General features: G+C 35.7%; 1 protein-coding gene across 1 annotated transcript in view; it reads right to left on the reverse strand.

The window, feature by feature from the left end:
* Positions 1-17,764, reverse strand: part of LOC138715684 (uncharacterized) — a 65,066-nt gene extending 47,302 nt beyond the window's left edge. Inside the window, exon 1 of the mRNA XM_069848749.1 lies at positions 17,641-17,764. The gene's annotated coding sequence lies outside the window, so the exon portion shown is untranslated. The remainder of the gene's footprint in view (positions 1-17,640) is intronic.
* Positions 17,765-21,949: the final 4,185 nt, after the last annotated feature.

The following is a 21,949-nucleotide window of genomic DNA, read 5'->3' on the forward strand; positions in this document are numbered from 1 at the left end:
GAAAAGTAATGATCCCGTTGAAGTTCGACAAAATATACGTAATTTTAAAAATGTATACAGTTAGTTCGGGATAAAATTGATGATATCATTAGTGGCATTGAAAATGAGACCGAAAACAGAGATAATGCCACATCACAAAAAGGAAGACGTGTTGACCTTTCTTCTGACGATAAAAGAAGGCAAGCAGTAGAAATTTGTGAAGCAATAATCGTAGATATAAAATTTCGATTTCAATTTACCGATCATCTTATAGCTACCAAATTATTTGAAGTTGAACAATTTGAGAACTACGAAAGACAATTCCCTGACAATTATCTTAGCGAAACTGTTAAAATGTGTCCATTTCTGGAAGCAAATAGACTGAAAAGTCAATTGGAAGTATGCTGCGCAAGACCCGAGCTAAAAAGTTTCTGGGGCAGTACCGCTTTTGAACTTAATTTTGGAAAACATCATGTTTTCCCAGAAATGTCAAAACTTCTGAAAATGTTAATAACAATGCCAATGTCAACATCGGAAGCAGAGCGGTGTTTCTCCATGTTGAAAAGGATTAAAACTTTTCTTAGGAATGCAATGAAAGAGGAAATATTAACTGCATTAGGAATGCTGTCGTGTGTGAAAACTTTTGTTTGGAAAATAGGTAGATAACTTCAACAAAAAAGTGATGGATTTATTTTCAAGCCAGAAGAATCGGCGAATGGATTTTATCTATCGTGCATATTATCCTGGTCAAAAAAAGTGCTCAAGTGCTCCAGTTGTATAAATTTTGGTGAATGATTATTATTATTATTATTATTATTATTATTATTATTATTATTATTATTATTATTATTATTATTAGGTTATTATTAGATCCATTCATGCACTATCAAACTATGAAATACGCACAATCAAGCAAAAAATACATTAAAATATGTACAGGTATCCACGAAAGAAAGAAGTGCCTTACCCTTCTGTGATCGCACTAACTGAGGATTTCGTTCCGTCTTTAAAAATCTCAATTCTGATTAGTTCTGCATTTGAAAATTTTTACATAGGTTACTATAACTACCATGAACAGTGGATATAGTATACATTATAGAGCTATGGACATTATGACTCTGGACATCAGAGTGAAGTGGACATTATACTACTATGAATATTTTGACTCTGGACATCAGCGTGAAGTGGACATTATAGAACTATGGACATTTTGACTCTGGACATCAGCGTGAAGTGGACATTATACTACTATGAAAATTTTGACTCTGGACATCAGCGTGAAGTGGACATTATAGAACTATGGACATTTTGACTCTAGACGATTTAACATGGACATTTTCATCATGGACATTTTGACGTATGGGCATCCTGGACTTTATGTCCTGTAACCGCTTCTAACATTAAATTTCTTCTCCTTTGACTCGTTGTTTCATTTGTAGGTTACTGAAAAGCCTTCTCTCTTTCCAATCAACGCGAATTTTCTTTAGGATTCCCATCAGTTTATTCCAATCCACGATTCAATTATTCTAATTTTATACAGGATTCAATCCAGGACACAAATATAATGCTCTTTTCTAGATAAGAACGTAATCATTTTTAAATATAAGTAAACAGTTCTTGTATTCATCTTTAAATGTATGTAAACAGTACTTAGAATATTACAAATTTTAACAAACTTCACAATTTATTTAATACAATCCTTCTATAGTAAGTTCCCATTGCAAATTATTGATACACTTCAACATTCCAAACATCGATGATGATGATGATGATGATGATGATAGGGTAGGGTTGCCAGGTTGAACTAACGCAAAACCCGGAGATTTACGAAGTCTATAAAATTAATTGTTAGGCGTATTATTACTATTATTGGGCGTATTATTATTATTATTATTATTATTATTATTATTATTATTATTATTATCATTATTATAATTAATTTATTAGGCCTATAAGATTTTATTTTGTATTGCAAGTTAAAGGATCGGTTAAAAATTCAAGAATGTCGAATTTGATTTGACGGATAAATTAATATTTGAAATCCAGAAAAAAATTACGTTTTCATCAAGTTCCTTAATTTTAATGCCAGTTTTGCAGACTTTAGCAATTTATTTCTCAGTCAAATAAAATTCAATCATGATGAAATTTTTAGGAATGGCACAGAAAAATATGCTCTCTTATATGCATATTCAATAATTTTTTCAGAGTCTCACATAAAGAAGTTATAAAATTGTTAAAAATTCAGCAATTATCAAATCTTTAGTCTATTAAGATAGACGTAGGCCTACCTTAAAATTTGTATTTCTTGGAGCTCCTTGCAGATTCCAGACGTCTCTTATTTTCCAAGGCTATTTTGTAGAATTCCTGACAGCTTCCACTCAAGTTCATTTTAATACAAATTTCCACTTTCACTAGTTCTGTTGACAGTCTGTTCCTGTCATCTGTCCACAAACCATTCTTGACACTAACACCCTTTGCACATGCGCGTTACTTACTGGAATTGCTAGCACATGTCGCATTGTTATTAACATATGAGGGGCCGTAACTTTCTCGAACAGAAAATTGGAAGTGTAGAAGTAACAAAATACAGAAAACGTTCTGCCACTGACAATGAATGTTCATTTACTTCATCTTCTTGGGAACATACAAATTTCCAATCACTTTTTGCCAAATAAAGGCCTACATTTTCAAAGCGCGCCACATTTTAACAAGACGTTCAACAGCTAATTGAAGGGACAATCATCGAACTGGAATATGACGCAAAATCTGAAAATAGTCCTATTGAGCAAATTCACTCTCACAAAATCCAGCACATCGCATAACAGACTGGACTGCACTAAGTTGTAAGAACTGACTTGTGAAGGAACAAGAAAATGAATATTGAGCTTTAAATTTGAAATTGTTCGTTTGTCACGCATTTAGATTTCGTAAACTTTATTAACAACAAAAGTTAATTTAAAATGGTCTTAATTCTGAAATATATTATCGCCATATCAAAATTATCTGTTTTAATTTTATATTTACGTCATCTTTCATTGTTGGTGATTGTTGGCATAGTGTGAGAGACTAGTGTCGATTGGCGAAGCGCGCTGAACTTCAACACTGCCACTGACGCTCATTTTTGAAGTTATATGCTTGAATCATCATTGTAAGCCTGAATCTTTATTAATGGCAAAAGTTCATGTTAAAGTTATTTTATAGACAGTGAATTTTTACTACAACGTTGCTAATTATTAACATTTCAAACGCAATTTCCCCGGGCAAAGGTTCGGAGATGGATTCATAAAACCGGGCACTCCGCGCGGCGCCCGGAGATCAAGCAACTCTGTGATAGGGATAGAATTTGTATGTACTAAAATATATATGTCAGTACTAGATTGTGCATAGAAATCCTATCCGTAAACAAATCTCAAACCAGTATTGTGTCCTTGTTTCTCTTTCCATTTCAAAAGATAGAAATAAAAGTTTTGAAGTCAGGTTCCTTTTCAAAATGGCAGTTGCTCCTGCCTAGGAGAACATTAATACGAAAACAGTAGTAGATAAACCTCCCGTCTGTCTCATGTTCGCATACGTTGCATTTTGAATTTGGTACTGCATATTAAACAGTTTGAATTCGAATTCCAATCCAGCCAATCAGAGAAAGGCATTGATTGGATTGGATATTTCAAGGTTGCACAATAATTGTGCAACCTTGTGCAGTTATTATTATGTGTAATTATTATGTAACTGCTCATTTTCATTAACGCCATCTCTCAGGGAATTATCTCAGTTAACTAATGTGGAGTTCATTGTTTATAATAATTGCACGAAAACAAATACAAAAAAAAACCCGATAAATTTATGAGAAAACTGATATGTATGTATGTATGTATGTATGTATGTATGTATGTATGTATGTATGTATGTATGTATGTATGTATGTATGTATGTATGTATGTATGTATGTATGTATGTATGTATGTATGTATGTATTTATTTATTTATTTATTTACACTGCAAGTGGGCAAGCACCCGGTGGCAGTGGTATATACAATATTAACAATACACAATAAAATGGTAAGCAATACACAATAAAATTTACAATACACAATACAATTTTACAACACATATACAATTTTATACACAATACAATAAGAATACACAATACAATTTAACACAATAATAATAAAACATAAATAAAATACCTAATTTTACAATACAACCTACATAATTATGTATAGGCCCTACATAAGTTTCAATAGTCTTTCACTTTACTCTCATCTCATTCCCTGTAGTGGCACTATGACGCATTTCACTGACACTTTAGCACACATTTCACTGACACTCTGTAACACATTTCACTGGCACTATAGAACACATTTCATTGACGCTATAAATTATCACTGATCGGAACTGTTCACTGCACTGTAAAACCATAACTTCACTGACTCACCTCGCTTCACTGATACAACAGTTCAAATAAGTCAAATAATTACACCCTTATGCATATGCATATATTATACGATATATTGAATCAAAATTTCGATATCAGTATATCGAAACGAAAATATCGGTATTTCGTAAAAACCGATATATCGTTTCCATCTCTAGATTGTATTGCAGGTACTCCTTGAAATATAGACGTACAAAAAAATGGTGTAAATGTACGATCTTGATCAAGCAACTTAAATATTTCGATAACTTGTGTATAGTTCTGAAGTAACTTACATTAAAACAGATTTTAAGAAATAACCTTATATCATAAATCCACAAATTCTTAATACGGTATGTATTTAGTATTTATTTATTTAACTTGGTAGAGATAAGGCCGTCAGGCCTTCTCTGCCCCTCTATCAGGAGATTCCAACTTTAATATGAACAATAAAATTACAATTAGTATTAAATTTATAATTACAATTACAAATAACATTACAATTAGTATTAAATTTACAATTACAATTACAATAAAATCAAAGTACGAAAAGATTACCTGAATAATTAAAGCTAGATAATTTATCATAGAGAAACAAAGAATATTTTATATTTACTGAATTACAAATTAAATCTAGAATAACAAAATTGTATAGCGATTAAATTACTGGATATTGAAATATTTTGTGATAGATTAAGGAAACTATTTACAAGAAATCAATTACTGACCAAGTGCCTAGTAAGTTTGCGTTTGAATTCAATTTTATTTCGACAGTCCCTGATGCTAGCAGGTAGCGAATTCTAGAGCCTTGGCAGGGCTATTGTGAAAGAAGATGAGTATGAGGAGGTGCGATGGGATGGTATTGTTAGTATTGTTTCATGACGAGAGCGTGTGTTCAGTTTGTGGTGGGAAGAAAGATAAGTGAAGCGAGACGACAGGTACGAAGGAATAGAAGAGTTCAAGATTTCGAAGAGAAAGAGTAGTGAATGTAAATTTATTTTCTTATCTATTTTAAGCCAACCTATTGCTTCCAGTGATGGGGTAATATGATCATATTAACTAACATTGCTTACAAAACGTACACACAAATTATGAGCACGTTGAAGTTTCATTTTGTTGTCGCTGGAGAGGTCAGTCAGGAAAATGTCCGCATAATCGAAATAGGGAAATACAAGTATCTGCACAAGGGACTTTTTTAAGCAAGAGGGGAGATGAACATTTATCCTTTTTAGCACATGGATAAGAGAATATACTTTTCTGTAGGTTTCTGTGATTTGAATGTCCCAGTTGAGATTATTATCCATGTGAATGCCAAGATTTTTTACTGAAGAACTGAAAGGGATATGCACTATACTTAATTTAACGGGGGAAATGTCGAGGTGTTTTACAGCGTCGGTTTGCCGTTTGTGTCCTAATATGATTGCTTGTGTCTTTCCAGGATTGATTTTAAGATGCAGTTTCTTTGTCCATGTCACAATCGAGTCAATGTCTTCGTTCAATTTATCTATAGCGTCATTTACTCGGTCTAAGCGGGAAGAGATGTAGCATTGAAGGTTGTCAGCATACAAGTGATAGTTACAATGCCTTACAAGAGATGTAATATCATTGACATATATTGTGAACAACAATAGTCCGAGTACCGACCCCTGTGGTATACCTGATGTTATGTCAAGCTAGGAGAAACTTCGATTCCCGGATACAACACATTGTTGTCTTTCCCGTAAGTAGGATTCGAACCAACTCACAGCAGTCTCTGACAAGTACATATTTCTCAGTTTATGGGTGAGCAGGTCAAAATTTACAGAGTTGAAAGCTTTGCTAAGGTCAAGAAGTGTTAGTATTGTTACTTTATTAGAGTCGATTGCTTCACGAATGTCTTCGGTCACTTTAAGTAGAGCAGTGCTTGTGTTGTGTCCAGCTCTGAAACCTGACTGATACTTGTCGAATAGTTTGTGTTCGTTCATTTAGTTCGTAATTTGTCTGTGTACGATTCTTTCCAGTATTTTTGAAATGGCTGGCATGATACTTATTGGTCTATAGTCGTTCGGGTCGTTGGGAACTTTGACTTTTGGAAGAGGAAGAACGAAAGCTTGCTTCCACATTTTAGGGAAAGTTGAAGTGATTAAGGAACTATTGAATATATGTGCAATCGTAGGTATTACTATCTCTTGTATTTTCTGTATAAGTATTATGCTAATGTTTTCCGGCCCTTGGGCTTTCGTCTTGATGCGTCGGATGGCTTTCATTACGTCAATGGGAGTGTCGTCGGTAAAATAGAATTTGTCTCGAGTTGGGGGAACTGAGTCAGGTAAAACTGTGTCTTGTTTCGTTGCGTCGTTTAAGGTCGGGTCCTTAACAAAGTGTTCGTTCAAGCGGTCAAGTGGGATGGGAATGTCTGCTTGTTCACTAGCCCTTCCAAGTCCAATAACCTTCAGATTTTTCCATAATTCGGTAGGGGTTGTGTTGGGTTCTATAAGTTTGTAGGAGTATTTGAGTTTAGCGTTTCTTATTAGTTGCGTCGTTCTATTTCTTAGGTGTTTATAGGAGTTAAAATATTCGTCGTTTTTGTTGCGGGTGTATTTTCTATAAGCTAAGTCACGTTCAGACATCAGGCTACGTATTTCAGTCGTCATCCAAGGGGCTGGGGTCTTTCTGGTACGTTTGGTCTTTAATGGTGCGTGTTTGTCATAAAGTTGAAGTATTAACGTATTGAATAAGTCTACTTTCTCGTCTACAGTTCGTAATGTCCAGATCATGTGCCATGGAAGTTGTGCAGCGTCTTCTTTCAGTGCAATGTTATCTATTCTTTTAATATCCCTGTAAGTAATTACTCTGGGAGCCGATTTAGGACACTGCAGATTAAATGATAGATAAATGATATCATGCCCTGATAGTCCTGGTGCAGGCAACTGTCCATGCGTCAGTATTTTGTCAACATTGTTAGTAATTATCAAGTCCAGTAATGTGTCTGTACCTTCCGTATGATGTGTGGGAGCTAGGGGTAGGATTACCATATCAAGGCACTGAAAGAATGATTGAAGTCTTTTAGTCGTACTAGAATGTGAGTCAAGTAAGTTTGAATTGAAGTCACCCATGATTATAACGTTCTCATATTGGGCGTTACGTTTAGTAAGGAGGTTTCGAAATCATCTACGTCATATATATGTGGGGGTTTATATACGACACACACTAGACATTTTGTAAATAAGGTACAAATCTCAATGAACATGAACTCGGGCTTGGCAGAGTACTGGCTTGGAGAATGATGAATAATTTTAGGTCGCAAATCGGATCTAATATAACCAGCCACCCCTCCGCCTCTCTTGCCCTCTCTGTCATTACGGCAAAGCGTATAGCCAGGAAGGTTTACGAGAGTGGAAGGAAGATTAGGATGTAACCAAGATTCGGAGATAAGAATAACGTGAATGTCTACGTTTGTGTAATTTATCTCCAGCATTACTAGTCAGCAATGTATGCAATGTAGGGGGAAATAATCTGGCCACTCTACCCTATTTTCCCCTTGTTTAGTTGCCTTATGAGTGGTACCTTATTGGTGTCACTTATGAGGTTCAAATATGTATTCGGACAGTTGACTAAACAACAACGAACTTGCGTGTAAATGGGATTTAAATCATATTATTTATATAAAGGAAGCTGAAATGTAAGAAATAGGGCAAAATTTTTAAGATGGACAGATACATAACAGTAAAAGTTAAGTTCTGCCAAAAATGTGAATTTTGTTTCAGCGTGTTCAGACGTGGGATGTTGCATCCACTGATCTACTGTTTCCTCGAATAACTCACATCGTCACGCCACTTGATGACAAACTACACCACACAAGATTCATCCACGGATATTTAGGATGGTGCGGCACACGTCCTTCAACCACTGTCTATAACAATGTTGTAAACATTCCGGAAAACAAACATGTAAGGATTGTTGAAAGGAAACTTTCACCTTAAACAAAATTCTAAGTTCCCATTTTTTGTAATACTTTTTTATAATGTAACTTAATTTATCATATGATTCTTGTTATAAAATTATTTGTGGTTAATAAGCGAAATAATATGGGACTCACTGCTTTATATTTAACGTATTTTTCATTTAAAAAATTCGCCTATACTTACGAAACACTCAGAACGTTTTTCTGTAGAACACTTGCAGTAGAGTTAATAAACACATATTACTCAGACAGTATTGTTACGAAGCACTTGCAAAACTAGTTATTTTTTTTTATTTTATTGGGTTATTTTACGACACTTTATCAACATCTAGGTTATTTAGCGTCTGAATGATATGAAGGTGATAATGCCGGTGAAATGAGTCCGGGGTCCAACACCGAAAGTTACCCAGCATTTGCTCGTATTGGGTTGAGGGAAAACGCCGGAAAAAACTTCAACCAGGTAACTTGCCCCGACCGGGATTCGAACCCGGGCCACCTGGTTTCACAGCCAGACGCGCTGGCCGTTACTCCACAGGTGTGGACAAAAACTAGTTATAAATACACAAAATCATAGGTTAACTGCCAAAACTCCGCTGTAGGAGGTTACTAAATATTACTGCTAGTTGGATGCGGAGCTAATCTGACAATTGTCGCTACTGATTGACAAGTCATCTGACGCATCACTGCTAGCACATATACTTCTAACGAAATTATTCTGTCAGTTTCACTGTCTAATACATAAGCAACACAAAAATATTGTTCTTAATTATTTTAACGCGATCAACACATTTCTTTCACTTGTCTTTTTCATATCCTGTGAAAAGGCGGCGACAGAATTGTTCCTTTACGTTAAGTGGGATTTTTGTTGCAGAAATCCAATTGAAAAGACTGGAGACAACTGATTAATTTTTTTTTTTGTCTGGCCCTTAAGTAAATGAAACCAATCAAAACAATAAATGCTTATTTTTGAAGGACCGTTGGGTTTTGAAGATAAATAATGTTTAGGTACGCGCTACGTGACGGACCGCAAGCAGTCAGACATAAACCTTTAAGAAGTGATAATATCTTATAGACTCATTCTATTAACATGAGTTTTTTTTCAACATAAAGTATAATGTATTTAGACCATTTCGTACACTGCAACTACACACTTATCTTTTCAGGGAAAAAAGTTATCGTTGACTGATTTTATAGTTCAAAAACATATTTTTCCCACACTACAGTAGTATAAAACAAACATCACAACAAGAAGTCTTACATTTGTTATATTGCAGCGACTCAAACATCTTAGAAATTTGGTAACAATACTCTTCAACATGCTCTTATTCTTATTAGAATCTGACTACTACTTTTTGAGTTATTATTAAGTATAAAAAATGCGAAAATATTTTACTTCATTGAAAGTATACGTGAGTAATGTCCTCTCCCGTTATTGGTTGACAGTTAGGAAGAAGGAGGTGAATTGTATATTGCATTACTTTTTAAGATTGATGCATGCGCAGACCAACGAAGTTTTGTGAGTTGTTCCCCTAAATAGTATGAAGTGCACTTGATCAAAAGAAGAATGCGACCCTGGAATATTTGAAGTCCAGATACAAGACACCGCGCGTGGTCACAGACCGAGAGCACAGATATACAAAATAACGGGTAATTCAGTAATTTTAATCCACTGTTTTTGGTTTGTTGCCGGAATTCGTTCCAAAACTCGCTTAAAAAATTGCAAGAAAAATGTTAATGTGTTGTAAATTATGCATATAATCGTATGGGACATAAATCAATTGAAAGGGGCAGTAATTATGTGGAGAAGTGACTTTTTTCCCAAAAGGATGTATCTGTTCTATAAAAATAGGAAAACTGCAGGTTAGAAATTGTATTACTTACTTACTCACAAATGGCTTTTAAGGAACCCGAAGGCTCATTGTCGCCCTCACATAAGCCCGCCATCGGTCCCTATCCTGTGCAAGATTAATCCAGTCTCTACCATCACACCCCACCTCCCTCAAATCCATTTTAATATTATCCTTCCATCTACGTCTCGGTCTCCCTAAAGGTCTTTTTCCCTCCGGTCTCCCAACTAACACTCTATATGCATTTCTGGATTCGCCCATACGTGCTACATGCCCTGCCCATCTAAAACGTCTGGATTTTAAGTTCCTAATTATGTCAGGTGAAGAATACAATGCGTGAAGTTCTGTGTTATGTAACTTTCTCCATTCTCCTGTAACTTCATCCCGCTTAGCCCCAAATATTTTCCTAAGCACCTTATTCTCAAAACCCTTAACCTATGTTCCTCTCTGAGTGAGAGGCCAAGTTTCACAACCATACAGAACAACCGGTAATAGAACTGTTTTATAAATTCTAACTTTCAGATTTTTGGACAGCAGACTGGATGATAAGAGCTTCTCAACCGAATAATAACAAGCATTTCCCATGTTTATTCTGCGTTTAATTTCCTCCCGAGTGTCATTTATATTTGTTACTGTTGCTCCAAGATATTTGAATTTTTCCACCACTTCGAAGGATAAATCTCCAATTTTTATATTTCCATTTCGTACAATATTCTGGTCACGAGACATAATCATATACTTTGTCTTTTCGGGATTTACTTCCCAACCGATCGCTTTACTTGCTTCAAGTAAAATTTCCGTGTTTTCCCTAATCGTTTGTGTGTTTTCTCCTAACATATTCACGTCATCTGCATAGACAAGAAGCTGATGTAACCCGTTCAATTCCAAACCCTGCCTGTTATCCTGAACTTTCCTAATGGCATATTCTAGAGCGAAGTTAAAAAGTAAAGGTGATAGTGCATCTCCCTGCTTTAGCCCGCAGTGAATTGGAAAAGCATCAGATAGAAACTGATCTATACGGACTCTGCTGTATGTTTCACTGAGACACATTTTAATTAATCGAACTGGTTTCTTGGGAATACCAAATTCAATAAGAATATCATATAATACTTCCCTCTTCACCGAGTCATATGCCTTTTTGAAATCTATGAATAACTGATGTACTATACCCTTATACTCCCATTTTTTCTCCATTATCTGTCGAATACAAAAAATCTGATCAATAGTCGATCTATTACGCCTAAAACCACACTGATGATCCCCAATAATTTCAATTACGTACGGAGTTAATCTTCTCAAAAGAATAGTGGACAAAGAAATTGTATTAAGAAAAATATTTTGCATTTCTTTCTATTTATCCTGATACAAGTCCCTTTCTAATTCTGAATGTTCTTGGTTCGTATTCACTACAAAGTTTTCTCCTGGAATGAGATTAGTATAATGAGCTAGGAGGTATGATATAGCATGATAACAGAAAGAAATGATTCTCCACACCTTGCAGTTGATAATATTACTAAGGATTTAAAACACGCATTTAGGTCGAGTTCACGAACTATCTCCAAATACGTCCACTCTAATTTTGCTATGCTGATAGGAGGGGGAGGGAATTTGTTTACTCTTTTCCCCGGAAGGAATGCGAAGACGTTCTTAAGAGATATTTATGTGACCCTCGAAATGGAATTCCGTACAGAGTGGAAGGTAAGGTAGTACATTAATTGTAGGATGTAATTCCTTGAAATATAACGAACAAAAAAGTATAATACCATTTTGCTCGTTTTTGCGAGGTTTTTGAAGAAATAATACTTTTATGCCGACATTTCGATCGCGAATTTTACGAATACTGTTTAAAATACGGTTTAATTTCTTGTATAACAACGAAGAGAACGTTTATTATGTTCACGTTGCAGCAGTATTTTAATTAGAAAATTCACAGATTTCGAATTAATCGATTGAAGAAACATTGGAAACATTGATTGTCGGATCACGTACAGAAGGGTCTGGCTGCGAAACCAGGTGGCCCGGGTTCGAATCCCGGTCGGGGCAAGTTACCTGGTTGAGGTTTTTCCGGGGTTTTCCCTCAACCCAATAGGAGCAAATGCTGGGTAACTTTCGGTGCCAGACCCCGGACCCACATCACCGGCATTATCACCTTCATATCATTCAGACGCTAAATAACCTAGATGTTGATACAGCGTCGTAAAATAACCCAATAAAAAATATGTACAGAAGGTCTAAAAATCTGGCATCGCTGTCCGGACGGCAGACAGTTCGCCTAGTACTCGCAACTGATCAGCTGTTGTGATGTTTACATTGCATTACTGTGCAGTTGGACGTACAGCGATACTGTTTAGTTTATTTCAAAACTACGAGATGCCAGAGTTCACAAATCGTGAGTACTGAGACATGATCCAGGCCGCGGAAGAAATTCGGAACAGTGAAGAACTATAGGCCAGAGTTCGTCATAATTGGACTACAAGATGTGAAAGCTGCACGCACGCTGATGGTGGACATTTTGAATAGTACCTGTAAGATGTGAGTGGAATGTGGTTTACAGAGTTTATTACTCTTTATTTCATTATTAACGCCCAGAATTAGTGACTCGTAAAACAACAAACTGTAATGTTGATTACATCTTGTTCACAAAGTTCATTAATTGTAACTAAAATTTCAATCCTAAGTGTTTTCACTAATTTGGACATAATTTCCTCATTTTCACTTTAGTTCTCGTTATAGCTGTACGTATTTCTCGCTTACATTAAAACTATTACGCCATACTTAGTTTTGAATTGTTAGTGTATGGCATTGTAAGTTGATAATTCTGCAGTCATTGTTGAACTGCGCCCGGACACGAGCTATTTTGTTCATTCGCGTTATTAATTTACATTTTATGACGTTAAATTACACAACTAAACAAGTAACAGTTGCGTCAATATACGAAGTTTACGTAGGTCATTTTTGTGCGAAGATTTATCCCCAGATTAGCTCGCGAAGTATTGCATCGAAGCTCAGTACATTCGTTTGCTGCCGTTCTCCCCTTACCTGCTGCAAGATACATGGTGAGAGGTAGTTGAACTTAACCCACCCCTTCAAGTCGCTGACCGCATAGGGTGTGTGGTACTCAACGAGTTAGATACTATAGAGAGGCTAAAGACCTCTGATAAGCGCTCCCTGCGGAGGCCAACAGTACTATGGATCGTTCCCTAAAATACATGGAGGTCTATAGTACCGCCAGCCTCCGCAAGGAGTGCTTATCAAAGGTACACTGTAACGAGTTGGTACATGTATTATATTTTTAAGATACTTTAATATTTAATTTAAACATTTCGCTATAGGTTTTGTAAAAAGCTGATTTATAAATTAAAAAGTAATAATTTAGACTTTAAAATTTCCAAAAATGTCTCATTCCCTCGGATTTAAATGAAATGTACCGTAAATCATAATATTCGTTGCTGGATAATTAAACCCTCTCAATACAGGTACCATTGCCCCAGAGAATTATAAGATAAGACGGACTGAGCATAAGCGAAATATCAAGAGTTTAGTATTTATTGTGTTTATAGGGCCTACTCCAATTTTCTTTTTATTAATGCGTAGGGCTCTTTTTGTTACCAAAGAGGAAAGTTAGCACTTGCATCACACACAATTTGTCATTATTGTTCAAAATAATGTAAGAACAGTTTTATTCTGCAAAAGCCTCTGCTTAGTTGTGAGACACGTGTGAGATCAATGCTTGTTTCAAATTATATTAGACTACACGATGTCTCCATGACGCGACAATATTTGTTTCAAACTATATTAGACTACACGATGTGTTCATCACGCGAAAAGAAGTGTACCTAGCTGTGGCTCCTGTTGTTTCTGATAACAATGTTAATCGTAAGTATCTTATCGTTTCAATAAATGTGGTGAGTTATGATCATGAGTAACTTTCTATTAGTGTAATTCTTTAATTATTATGTTGCATGCTAAGAGGTTATTTGTAGTTTTAATAATTGCAGTGTTCAAAAGTTCTCTGTGTTAATTCCAATTTCAAATGAATTTTTCTCAATAACTTAATTACTGGATATTTTTTTAAATTTTCGCCACTACCTTTCCCATATTTTACTCCTATTAGTTACATACGTCGTCTCTCTTGAAATCACCTGGTGAGCACTGAATTACATGATTTCATATTAGGTTAGATTAGTTGTAAGGTAATTAAATTTGTGACGAAGTCAAAAAATTACTTATTTTTCTTCTGCCGATTAAATTCATCCGTCTTTAGGTGCTTTGCTTTGGTTGCATCGAGTATAGCTTGTCATTTAATATCTGGGCTATATTTCGTAAAACTAATAAAACATAGGTCTACAGCTGTTATAAAACGTGAAGTTTTGTGTGTATTTTACTTTTTACTTATTAACATAGTCTTAATATTTAACTCAATTCACAGTAATACTAACTTCATCACAGTCATTTCCTACAACATCCGAGCCACGCCCCTTTGTTTTGAGTAACCGAAACATGGCGGACCAATGTTCAATTGTCTTCAAATTTCTGAGGTCTTTGTCCTCTCTATAGTATCTAACTCGTTGGTGGTACTACTTACGCGGCGTTGAGACATCTTGCAATTGCCGTCAGCGCTTTCGAAACACTTGTGATTATATCACTATCCGTAAGTCCTATAACTTTTTTATTTGACAAAACCTATTCTAAATAATAAGTTCTATAGCCCCTGTCAATTAATGTACTATCTTACCTTCCACCCTGTATATCCAATAATAATATCGATTACAAACTTTATAGAGCTCTTGAATATTATGCTTAATGCATAATTCTGTTGCAAATACCATGGATTCGATATTAATACTACCTATATAGAATTCCAAAATTGATCTCGTTCACGGACTATTCTCCAATACCTCTTCGATTTTTCTTTTGATCTGATAAAAGTCTGTCTCATTTCGAGAAGTCTTGGGTTCATATTGGTAGCAATTCAACATTTTGAAATGAAGTCCAAATTTATATATATATATATAGGCTATATATATATATATATATATATATATATATATATATATATATATATATATATATAAAACAAATTACCCGTGCAATAGTTTTGCATTTTAATTTCGTAGATTAATCCGAAACGAATCGTTTGAGAAATCAAACGCGTGCGTAGCCCTTTAGGTTTTTTGGTTACTGAGTTACAACTGTGGAAATAGAACGAAATACGGTAAATATTACCTCACGTTATGCCGCATTCGCCTTTTATCTCACATGCGGAACCCCAAAAAGTTATCCGTTGTGTGTCGCGGCCTATGTCACACAGCTCAGCTTCCAACAACGAAGCTCAACCTAATCCAAATTTTGAACGCAATTTCCAGACGCTTCATAAATAAGTTCCAATCCGTAATCACTTTAAATTTCGGAATGAAATGACGATACCGAATCAGTTATTTTCATGTGTACAGCAGTGGCAAAAAAACCGGACCGACCCTTGTAGTTGATTTCAGAACCTTGTTCATTCCAGAGCACGATAGACTGGTAACTAAGACTTCCGTGGTTCGAATCCTGCCTGGAAAGGAAACTTTTTTTTTGTTCCTTATTCAAATTTATTCCCAATGCTTTTCGATTGCTGGTAAAATTCATGTTCTGGGATTAATAAGTTAAGTACTAAAATATCGCTGCATTCGAAAAGTATTGGGAATAAATTTGAATAAGGAACAAAAAAAAGTTTCCTTCCCAGGCAGGATTCGAACCACAAAAGTTTTAGTTATATCTGGTAAGGTTTACCTTGTCTCAGTAGCAATAAAACCAAGTTCCTTCAAATGAGGGTGGAGATTATAGGAGGGTTGTAAATTTTCAGGATTCCTTTCAAAACCTTGTTATTGTACAGGCTGCCGGAACTCAGTTTCTTGAAAGACAAGCTCAGTGACGGAACTACACAGTACGAAGAAAGATATTTTGTAATTTTATTTTGCGCTACAGAATGTATCAACTAGTCCCTTCCGCCACTGGATGGATGGACGGCATCGCTCCACTCCTTCATCGCCATAACAACACAGACGAAGTAAGACATATCTCCTTTCTCTCTCTTTTCACAGTGAGACAAGATACATCACACAGACTTTACCAGTCTATCGTGCTCTGGAGTGAACAAGGCTCTGAAATGAGCTACAAGGGTCGGTCCGGTTTTTTTGCCACTACTGTACGTAAGTTTATTCTAGAAGCATTGTGGGGCCAATAATTGAAGTCCACTTCTATTTTTAGGTAACAACACTTTATGTTGCATAGCTTTTCAGTGCACTTTTCGAATATGCACACCGATTATATTAGGACACAAACGGCAAACCGACGCTGTAAAGCACCTCGACATTTCCCCCGTTAAAGTAAGTACAGTGCATATCCCTTTCAGTTCTTCGGAAAAAAATCTTGGCATTCACATGGATAATAATCTCAGCTGGGACTTGCAAATCACAGAAACCTGCAGAAAAGTATATTCTATTATCCATGTGCTAAAAAGGATAAATGTTCATCTTCCCTCTTGCTTAAAAAAGTCCCTTGTGCAGACGCTTGTATTTCCCTATTTCGACTATGCTGACATTTTACTGACTGACCTTTCCAGCGACAACAAAACGAAACTTCAACGTGCTCATAATTTGTGTGTACGTTTTGTAAGCAATGTTCGTAAATATGATCATATTACCCCATCCCTGGAAACAATAGGTTGGCTTAAACTAGATAAGAAAAGAAATTTACATTCACTTCTCCTTCTCTTCGAAATCTTGAACTCTTCTATTCCTTCGTACCTGTCGTCTCGCTTCACTTACCTTTCTTCCTACCATAATCTGAACACACGCTCTCGCCATGAAACAATACTAACAATACTACCCCATGGCACCTCCTCATACTCATCCTCTTTCACAATAGCCCTGCCAAGACTCTGGAATTCGTTACTTGCTAGCAACAGGGACTGTCGAAATAAAATTGAATTCAAACGCAAACTTACTAGGCACTTGGTCAGTAATTGAGACTCGTTCAGACATGGTTTCTTGTAAATAGTTCTCTTAATCTATCACAAAATATTTTAATATCCGGTAATTTCATCACTATAGAATTTTGTTATTCTAGGTTTAAATTGTAATTCAGTAAATACAAAAATATTTTTTGTTCTTAACTTTTATGATAAAATGTCTAGCTTTCATTAATCAAGTAATCTTGTCGTACTTTAATTTTTATTGTAATTGTAATTGTAAATTTAATATTAATTGTAATTTTATTGTTCATATTATACTTGTAATCCCCTGGTAGAGGGGCAGAGAAGGCCTGACGGCCTTATCTCTACCAGGTTAAATAAATAAATACTAATACTAAATAAATACTAATACTAATTGTATACAATCTAGTTTGAAGTGGAAATAAATTATATACGATCAGTTGAATAATTATTACATTTGCTAAATATTAAATGTACTTACTTGCTTAATGCTGTCAGCTAGTTCACGAACTAAGAAAAAAACGTTTTTATAACGTAGCTTTTCATGGACAATTTATTCTAAAGTTTATCAACTTTCCCCTCACATTATATAATGTCGCTGTAAAATTCCATGAAATAATGACAACAGTGACTTCTTATCTCATTGTGCACATTTCCAGTCCAACTGCATACGGTTCTCGTTATCCTGATAATTATGAAGGATGCTCTCCTTTTGCAATCGCTTGTATGTTATCGCAGGCAATACTTCTACCTATCTGTTACATTTGTTGACCTATATATGCTCCTAATATACTATGCAACGACATGCAACGATTTCTACATTGGGCAGACTGGGAGATTATTTTAAACACGTTCCAAGGAATATGACACAGCCATAACCAAACCACACAACAATTCAGCCTAAGCAGAACATAATATCATAAACTCCAATCACAACTGCAGCAAGACATACATTGACATGAAAATACTACACATCCGATTGTTATTGGAGGAGAAAAATTCGCTCCGGCGCCGGGGATCGAACCCACGTCCTTGGTTCTACGTTTCAAGAACTCTAACCGCTGAGCTACGCCGAAGTTCAATCGACAGCACCGGATCGAATCCCCATCCTCTAGTGCTTTTCCTTTATGGCCTTACTCCATGTTCGACATATATGTTGATATGTAATAATATTAAATCAATTGCTATTACACAAGGAGCGCACTCAACTGAGTGACTTGGTGGTCGGGATTCCACAGTATAAGCTCTGTTGGGCGAAGAGTGCGCTCCTTGTATAATGACAGTTGACTTAATATTACATGTCAACATATATTTCGAACATGGAGTAAGGCCATAGAGGGACAACACTAGAGGAGGGGGATTCGATCCGGTGTAGTCGACTGAACATCGGCGAAGCTCTGTGGTTAGAGCGCTTGGTACGGAGAACCTTGTTATCATAACAGATCAATTTTGTAGGATCAACAAATTAATCTTTACGTTACTACACATCCTACCAAAAAACCAAAAACTTGACACAATAGAACAATAAGAAATTTACAAACCTGCAAAAACACACCCACAGCACATCCCGAACACTCAACTGATTTTCAAAACACAGACCCTTTTCGACACAATCATGAACACACCCCACCACAACAGGTGGGCTTTGAACAATGAAGAATATCACTGCGAAACTAGTCAGCCAGGTAAATTAATGTTACAACAATAAAGAAGTTGCAAAGTTAATCGGAGATCATATAAATGTTAAAAATGTGTGTCCAACAATGAAGAGTATTTTTAGTTTGAAAGTTGTATGCTTGCCCGAGTAAAAGTCGGCACTCAGCAAGGTGCAAGTGATTTGTAAAGTCATGAGTGCTTGTGAAGGTGATTATTGTTAAGCCTTTAAGTGCATTATTTTACAACGCTTTATCAACTACAATAGTTATATAGCGTTTGAATGATATGAAGGTGATTATGCCGTCGAAATGAGTCCAGGGTCCAGCGCCGAAAGTTATCCAGCATCTGCTCTTAATGAGTTGAGGGAAACCCCCGGCAAAACCTCAACCAGGTAACTTGTCCCAACCAGGATTTGAATCCTAGCCCGCTCGTTTCACAGTCAGGCGGGCTAACCGTTACTCCACACCGGTGGACTGTTAAGTGGTATTATAACGTCTTATTATTGTAGTTTTTAAAATTAGATTATTAAAATGTTTGCGGTTGCATTAGTTGCACACTATGTTCAAATATGTCATTCAAGGAACATAAAATTAATTAAAGAAAAAACATTGTGCGTATTTTTAGAGGTATTTATTTACTAACATTACAACTTGTGTCTTTCTTGCTACAAAAATTATCTTCATACAGTGACATAACTCAAAATGTGACATTGTCGTCAGTAAAAAATAATACACTTAACAATCAAGTTTGCGTCATAACGGAAAATACGCCATTCTTAACAGTGAAGAAAACGTCGTTCAACAATAATACAGTGGCGTGCAAATTAATCCGAACAACTTAATTATGCAAAAACACTCAAACGGGATAAAAAAAAAAAGGATCTAAGACATACCTCAGGAATCTATGTGGCCTCCCTTCATCCTAATAACAGCTCTGAGACGATTTGGCATGGATTCCACTAATTTCCCACAAATATTCTTCATTTCTTCATCGCGAAACCATACACAAATGAGGGCAGAAATCATCTTCTCCTTTGTAGAACAATCCATTTTTTGCATTCTTCTTTTGCAAATTGACTACAAGTTCTCAATGGGGTTGATGTCGGGTGAGTTGCCTGGCCAGGGGAGTACCTGAATATTCTTCTTGTTGAAGAATTCTGTAGTTTTTCGAGACGTATGGCATGGTGCCAGGTCTTGTTGGAACACACCTCTGCCATCCGGAAATGATTTTTGCAGCTGGGGTACGATTCTGGTTTCCAATAAGTGAATATATCTGTCAGAATTCATCATTCCCTTGATAGGTATTAATGCTCCAGGCCCTTCATGTGTAAAACAACCCCAAAACATTACTTTAGGGGGGTATTTGGGTGCGTGTTGGAGATGAGCTGCTGTTACTTTTTCGGATCCTTTCCGTACGTAAGAAACACGGTGGCCGTGGACCTCGAAATGAGACTCATCGGAAAAAAGTACTTGCATCATAATGGAATTGTCTACTTAAAATACCGGTACAGCAAGAAAATGAAAGGATAAGTACATAAACAAAGTGAGAGCCTCCCAGTAGTATACCGGATTGAATTAAACATTTAAATGCTACTGAAAATGTATTCAAAAGTTATATATAATGAAAAACTAAAGTATTTTGCTTGTTTTAATATATTTTCCATTATCGACATCAATGGTTAAATTCTCTTCAAATCCATTTCGTAAACTTCGAGGAATAAGCAACAAACTAAAACCCAGACACAACTATTATTACTATCTCGAAAAGTTTTGTCTGATTAAGTTACTGGCCATTACAAGTTGATATTGAAGTTGGAATAGAATTTCGGAATGTAAGTTAATTCTTTTTCAGTAATTCCATAAGATCCTCTTTCTTCTTTGAAGATAATCCTGTTTTAATGTAGAATGCAGGTTTGAAGGTAAGATTGTCAGGAAATTTCTTCTTTTTTATTACAGTTACTTCTTCGAAGTCATCCTAGTATAATTTATAGAATATGGAACATGGAGAATCCTTTTCCACTTTAATAGCTTTCTATTTTTGGAATCGATTCTATGTGCTTTCGAATCCCTTCATGTATAGCTGGATCTAGGGTTTGATGTTGCTCATATTTCCCCCTAAGTTCCTGTTCAATTACTGTGCCGGCTACCTTATTCCGTTTGTTTTGAACTGTCCGAATTGGATGATCATTAATATCTAGATTATTTCTGAAAAATGCCTTACAGACTCTGATTTTATGATTATTTTTCTGAAATAGAAAGTATTATGTTACCGTTGACTCCTCGTGCCCCCAACCCGGGTATAACGATATGTTGGAACAATAGCCTTCATTGAATTGTTAATGTATTCCATTTGCTTGTTGATATCCCCTAGAGACCAATATTTAAAAAATAACTGAAATCTCTCTTCATCTGTACACATGTTTGAACACTTAAGTTTGCACTGTGTGTACAGAGTGGTTTAATTTTTCTTTGTTCTCTTATAATTTTATTTTTTGAATGCGTTTCGTATGCTTGTCCACTATTTCTGGATTTTTTCAGAATATTCCATTTCCATTGGTCAACGTTCCTTTGCGTTTTAAGCCTTTTTTCACGGGTCTTGCCATAATGGACATATCTTGGGCACTTTTTGTTTAACTGTTCATGGTATTGAATTCGATTCCAAAAAACTATTTAACTGTCCGTGTAACAACGTAGAAATAGTTTTTTCCTGCATTCGAGTAGGACTGTTATCCTCACTGCTACTACTACTTCCTACTTCTTCGTCACTTTTTGGCTCTTAAGTAACATCTTCCAAAGAATCGTCAAAGACTTCAGAAGCTGTATCGTCGAATGATGATGAGGAATCAGACAATGAACTCATGCAGGATGAAGAACTGGACATTTTTGTGAACAAGAATTGTTTACAGTAGCAACAGGAGATGGAATGTTGGAAACCAGATTATCTGTAGGAAAAATAAAAAGTAGAATTGTCTAATTATGATTCCACTATTATTCAATCGCTCCGACTTCAATTCCAATTCCCACTATCCAACGTTCAGTATGACTAAGGGCTGGTTTGTTTTGATTAGTGGTAATATTATCTTAAAGCATTATTATAACCGAATTCCGGATCCAACAACAATTTCCTAATAAACT

The sequence above is a fragment of the Periplaneta americana genome, chromosome 15, assembly GCF_040183065.1.
Source record: "Periplaneta americana isolate PAMFEO1 chromosome 15, P.americana_PAMFEO1_priV1, whole genome shotgun sequence".
Taxonomy (NCBI): Eukaryota; Metazoa; Arthropoda; class Insecta; order Blattodea; family Blattidae; genus Periplaneta; species Periplaneta americana.